This window comes from Opisthorchis viverrini (genome assembly GCF_000715545.1).
Source record: "Opisthorchis viverrini unplaced genomic scaffold opera_v5_701, whole genome shotgun sequence".
Taxonomy (NCBI): domain Eukaryota; kingdom Metazoa; phylum Platyhelminthes; class Trematoda; order Opisthorchiida; family Opisthorchiidae; genus Opisthorchis; species Opisthorchis viverrini.
The window spans coordinates 1-6,253 of NW_008752371.1; positions in this window are offsets into that span (position 1 = coordinate 1).

Here is a 6,253-nt window from a genome sequence, read left to right on the forward strand (position 1 = left end):
GGTACTGGGCCTCCACAAGGACCCGTGGACTACACACGTCGGTAGTGAAATGAGAAAGTATGGGACAATGCATTCTTGGAGCCACACAGCTAACAAAGCGTACATCTGACAGTTTTGGTGACGCGGGATAGGACCTCGAATTGGAGCAGCAACGTGTGTGTAGAGAAACTCAACCGACAGTTACAAACCAAGTACGGTACATCAGGATCGATTGGCCCCAGATATATTGCCAGAAGCAATCCAGTTTATGTGTGAAAAATGCGATTATTTGGTTCATGGGCGCATGTTCCGCAGAATCAGCGTAATCTTCCATGCGAAGTGTGGGATTTGATAGTGTTGTACTCAAGGAAGAGCTCGTGATATGCTTTCCAAATCGCGATTGGATGGCGATTTCGTGGAGTTAGTTGGGCACACATAAAATTCGGATTGAGAAGAGACACATTTACTCTGTAATTTCAGTCCGAAGTTTTGACGCTAATCAAAATTATTTAAAACCAAGAAAGGCCCCAGAATTGCATCATGATTTCTGAACCTACTGTCTGATCTGGTTTGCCGCCGGATACTACTAATGCGGCAGGCGGCTAGCATGTGGTTTTATCGTAGCATCGCCTCGCGTCCAATGGAAGGAACATCGCATGGAGTTTATTAAGGAACCCTGGAGAGCTGCTTTGCTGCGTTCATGTACAGGTGCGTGATAGGTGGTGAATATCCACGAAAGTTCAAGAAGCCGATTGAGAATGTTCAGTTTTTAGAAATACGGTGCATGTGAGATGTTTACTTTCCTGTCTAATAGTCTGTAACTATTTAGCTGGTGTTTCCTATTAAATAATTTCTTGGCAGTGAGTTTTCCTCTTTACATTGGTGGCCGGTAGCAAGTCAGTTCACCCTTCTGGGGTAAACATTGACGATCCATTTCCTGAACACCTTGTAAGAAAACTGTGAATTCCTGGTTTTCGTGATATTATATGCAAAATAACAGAGAAAAGCTAGCCGCCGTTGTCGCTTGAATGTTCACAATTTACAACTTGCCTACCTGGACAAGAAACCTCGTCACAAAACCGGTATAGTTAACAGGAATACTTCCACGCACCCATCCATTTTTACGCAACATAACCAAAACAAAAAATCTGAGTGACTATGATGTATCGAGTCGTATCGCATTGTACGGAACCACCGAGTGCGGGACAATTGTTCCAAAAATAACGAGCCATTCGGGCTAAAGGTGTGTAAAGGAGTTGTATGTATCTCCTTGACCCGAAGAGTCCCCACGCCTATACTGGTCCCTATACCTATGAAACATGTAAGTATTGTGCCTTTATACGATCGCGGCCCTGTCGATAAATTGACGATAATTTCCAGGTCACCAGATTATTGTTAGCTGACAAAAGACTCTCGGTGCGGAGAGCAATAAATTGAATGGAAATATTGAGGTCTGTGCTTTCTCCTAAGGCTGGAAAAAGCCAACGCAAACTTTACTGCGGATGGATGTTGAGTGGTACAAACAATCACAAGAATGCACGAGGATACCCCTTGACCACCGAATATCACAAAGATATGCGAACAGTTACAGCCCGAATCTCCGTTAAATGGTATAAAAACGGGAAGGAAAAATGAGACTCGGGGGCATAGGGTCCGGAGCAACGTTCGTTACCACTGAGCGCAGCGGCAGCCGGATACTCTCGGTCAGGATTCGCCCAGAACCCTAAGAAGTGATATGGCACAAGCCACCCCAAGTCTAGTTCAGTTAATTTTCATCCCTCATGTAGTGCTCGCTCTACCATACCAGACTCACACCAGTGACTCTGAGAGTTAACATCACCTAATTTTAGAAAGTGCGAGATTCAAGCATCATGCAGGTCCTTCGTATTCCCCAATGAACTCGTTCCGTGCCCCTGATAGAAGAAAATCCGTTTATTAGTTCGAGGCTGTCCATGATCAGGGCACCTTGGAGGCCAGATAGCCAAGTGGAATTCGCGAACTCTGCCTTCCTTCCTGAAGCCTTGAGCGTTTAAGCAGTGTCCCAGGAAGGAAGATATGTGGGTAGAGGACGGAAACAAATGGAGCAGTTGCAAGGAGGCTGCTGATTTTTACTCATTTATTGCACGACTAACCTGCGGAATCACCAAATGTCAGCGAATGATGCCAGGGTAATAGACTTTGACTTATCTTCCGGGGTCGCTAATATCTGTCCCCTTCGTAATTGCAATCGCCTGATAAGCTCACCAAGAAATCGTTGCAAGAACCGGGATATGACCAAAATGAAGTACTTAAGTATGAGACTCAACGCAGATGGAAATCAAGGCCGATGAGAAAGTTATGGAGTTCATTTTCTACATGAGGGGTTGTTAAACAGTTTCGTGCCATCATAAAATACAGTAACGATTGCCGAAGCTCGTCAGCGAATCGTTTTCTTGGCGGTCTCAAGTGCAACACCAGGGTTGCTCGACTGGAGTCCCCGTCCATTCTGGAACCAGAACGCTCCACAGAATGACTAAGCAATAATGAATATCATCTGCAGTGTGCATGCCATGAGCGCCAGCGTACAGTGATTCTCGGAAGGTAGGCTTTCACGGCAAATGCTGTGGACGAAATAAACGAGAAAGTTCATGGGCAAGGTTCTACATCACTAATACAAAAATCAAATCAAAATTCTAGCCTCAAATGCTAGAATTTTATGTGGAAGTTTTCTTTGTTCAAATAATGGTGTCAGAGAAAATTTGGATGGGCTTCTAATGCTCAACATCTGCCTAAAGCTGAAGCTGTGGAGGATATTCGTCAACTCTGGCACAAGATCCACCCATTCTGCGCGTTGGGGCCGACGAGGTCCATTCAAGATCCTGAAAGAAACGTCCTCCACACTGCCAAATAACCTACACTTACGCTTTTGTCAGTCGCTCGACGAAGACCGCCTTCCCTCTGCTTGGAAGGAAGCGATTGTCACGCCAATCTACAAAACTGGTGATGTGATTGACTCTGGCATTTATAGGCCTATAAACCTAACTAGCGTGTCGTGCAAGGTGATGGAACGCATGCTGAAGCGAGCTAACCTAGACTAGACCACTTCCAGCAACCTGATATCTCTAGTTCAACACGGATTTCTCCCACACTGCTCTTGCGTGACAATCATGCTCTTGTTCATGGACAGCATAACTCAAGCCAAGGACGAAGGACTCATATCGGATGCCATATGTTTTGAATTCTCAAAAGCATTTGATAGGGTGCGCATGTCTCGCTGATCCACAAACTCGTCTTACGGGATCCAAGAAAAAATCCTTCGCTGGATCAAGACGTTCCTATCAGACAGGTCATTCCGAGTGAGAATGGGCTCCACCTACTCTTCTCCAGCGCCGGTCTCCATCGGAGTACTCAAGACCCCTTCTGGGACAAGTGTTGTTTCTGATCTGCGTCAACGGCCTCCCAGATGTTCTTGCGAGTCAATGTCTACTCATTGCGGACGACTTGAAATCCTGGAGTAATAATGGCAGTGCCCTCCAAATGGATGCAGACGCTGACAAGAATTGATCGTTGGACTGGCACCTTCCCCTGAATGACGGAAAGTGCGTCCACATGTCGTTTGGAGGAGACTCAGCAAATGCCTTTGTTATACATGGAAGGAAAGGGCCGGAAAACATCACGCGGATAGATGCCAAAAGAATATGGGCATCTGGGTCTCCTGAAAGTTGTCCTCATTGCACTATGAGAAATCGGCCAAAAGGCATTCAACATTTTAAGGATGACCCGACGCACCTTCTCCCGTATTATTCGCATGGACTTCCAAATACTCTACGGGGCTTACGTCAGACCGCTCCTGGAATACGCCAACCAAGTAGTCTACTCATGACGCACGAAAGACGTCACCCTCATTGAGCGTGTCCAGCGAGCCGCAACGAGAATGTTTGCCGGCCTCAAATCCGTGGACTACGAAGCCGGAGCAACGTTCGTTACCACTGAGCGCAGCGGCAGCCGGATACTCTCGGTCAGGATTCGCCCAGAACCCTAAGAAGTGGTATGGCACAAGCCACCCCAAGTCTAGTTAAGTTAATTTTCATCCCTCATGTAGTGCTCGCTCTACCATACCAGACTCACACCAGTGACTCTGAGAGTTAACATCACCTAATTTTAGAAAGTGCGAGATTCAAGCATCATGCAGGTCCTTCGTATTCCCCAATGAACTCGTTCCGTGCCCCTGATAGAAGAAAATCCGTTTATTAGTTCGAGGCTGTCCATGATCAGGGCACCTTGGAGGCCAGATAGCCAAGTGGAATTCGCGAACTCTGCCTTCCTTCCTGAAGCCTTGAGCGTTTAAGCAGTGTCCCAGGAAGGAAGATATGTGGGTAGAGGACGGAAACAAATGGAGCAGTTGCAAGGAGGCTGCTGATTTTTACTCATTTATTGCACGACTAACCTGCGGAATCACCAAATGTCAGCGAATGATGCCAGGGTAATAGACTTTGACTTATCTTCCGGGGTCGCTAATATCTGTCCCCTTCGTAATTGCAATCGCCTGATAAGCTCACCAAGAAATCGTTGCAAGAACCGGGATATGACCAAAATGAAGTACTTAAGTATGAGACTCAACGCAGATGGAAATCAAGGCCGATGAGAAAGTTATGGAGTTCATTTTCTACATGAGGGGTTGTTAAACAGTTTCGTGCCATCATAAAATACAGTAACGATTGCCGAAGCTCGTCAGCGAATCGTTTTCTTGGCGGTCTCAAGTGCAACACCAGGGTTGCTCGACTGGAGTCCCCGTCCATTCTGGAACCAGAACGCTCCACAGAATGACTAAGCAATAATGAATATCATCTGCAGTGTGCATGCCATGAGCGCCAGCGTACAGTGATTCTCGGAAGGTAGGCTTTCACGGCAAATGCTGTGGACGAAATAAACGAGAAAGTTCATGGGCAAGGTTCTACATCACTAATACAAAAATCAAATCAAAATTCTAGCCTCAAATGCTAGAATTTTATGTGGAAGTTTTCTTTGTTCAAATAATGGTGTCAGAGAAAATTTGGATGGGCTTCTAATGCTCAACATCTGCCTAAAGCTGAAGCTGTGGAGGATATTCGTCAACTCTGGCACAAGATCCACCCATTCTGCGCGTTGGGGCCGACGAGGTCCATTCAAGATCCTGAAAGAAACGTCCTCCACACTGCCAAATAACCTACACTTACGCTTTTGTCAGTCGCTCGACGAAGACCGCCTTCCCTCTGCTTGGAAGGAAGCGATTGTCACGCCAATCTACAAAACTGGTGATTGACTGTCACCTGGCATTTATAGGCCTATAAACCTAACTAGCGTGTCGTGCAAGGTGATGGAACGCATGCTGAAGCGAGCTAACCTAGACCACCTTACTTCCAGCAACCTGATATCTCTAGTTCAACACGGATTTCTCCCACACTGCTCTTGCGTGACAATCATGCTCTTGTTCATGGACAGCATAACTCAAGCCAAGGACGAAGGACTCATATCGGATGCCATATGTTTTGAATTCTCAAAAGCATTTGATAGGGTGCGCATGTCTCGCTGATCCACAAACTCGTCTTACGGGATCCAAGAAAAAATCCTTCGCTGGATCAAGACGTTCCTATCAGACAGGTCATTCCGAGTGAGAATGGGCTCCACCTACTCTTCTCCAGCGCCGGTCTCCATCGGAGTACTCAAGACCCCTTCTGGGACAAGTGTTGTTTCTGATCTGCGTCAACGGCCTCCCAGATGTTCTTGCGAGTCAATGTCTACTCATTGCGGACGACTTGAAATCCTGGAGTAATAATGGCAGTGCCCTCCAAATGGATGCAGACGCTGACAAGAATTGATCGTTGGACTGGCACCTTCCCCTGAATGACGGAAAGTGCGTCCACATGTCGTTTGGAGGAGACTCAGCAAATGCCTTTGTTATACATGGAAGGAAAGGGCCGGAAAACATCACGCGGATAGATGCCAAAAGAATATGGGCATCTGGGTCTCCTGAAAGTTGTCCTCATTGCACTATGAGAAATCGGCCAAAAGGCATTCAACATTTTAAGGATGACCCGACGCACCTTCTCCCGTATTATTCGCATGGACTTCCAAATACTCTACGGGGCTTACGTCAGACCGCTCCTGGAATACGCCAACCAAGTAGTCTACTCATGACGCACGAAAGACGTCACCCTCATTGAGCGTGTCCAGCGAGCCGCAACGAGAATGTTTGCCGGCCTCAAATCCGTGGACTACGAAGCGCGTCTCGCGATGCTTGATCTCTTTCCCCTGG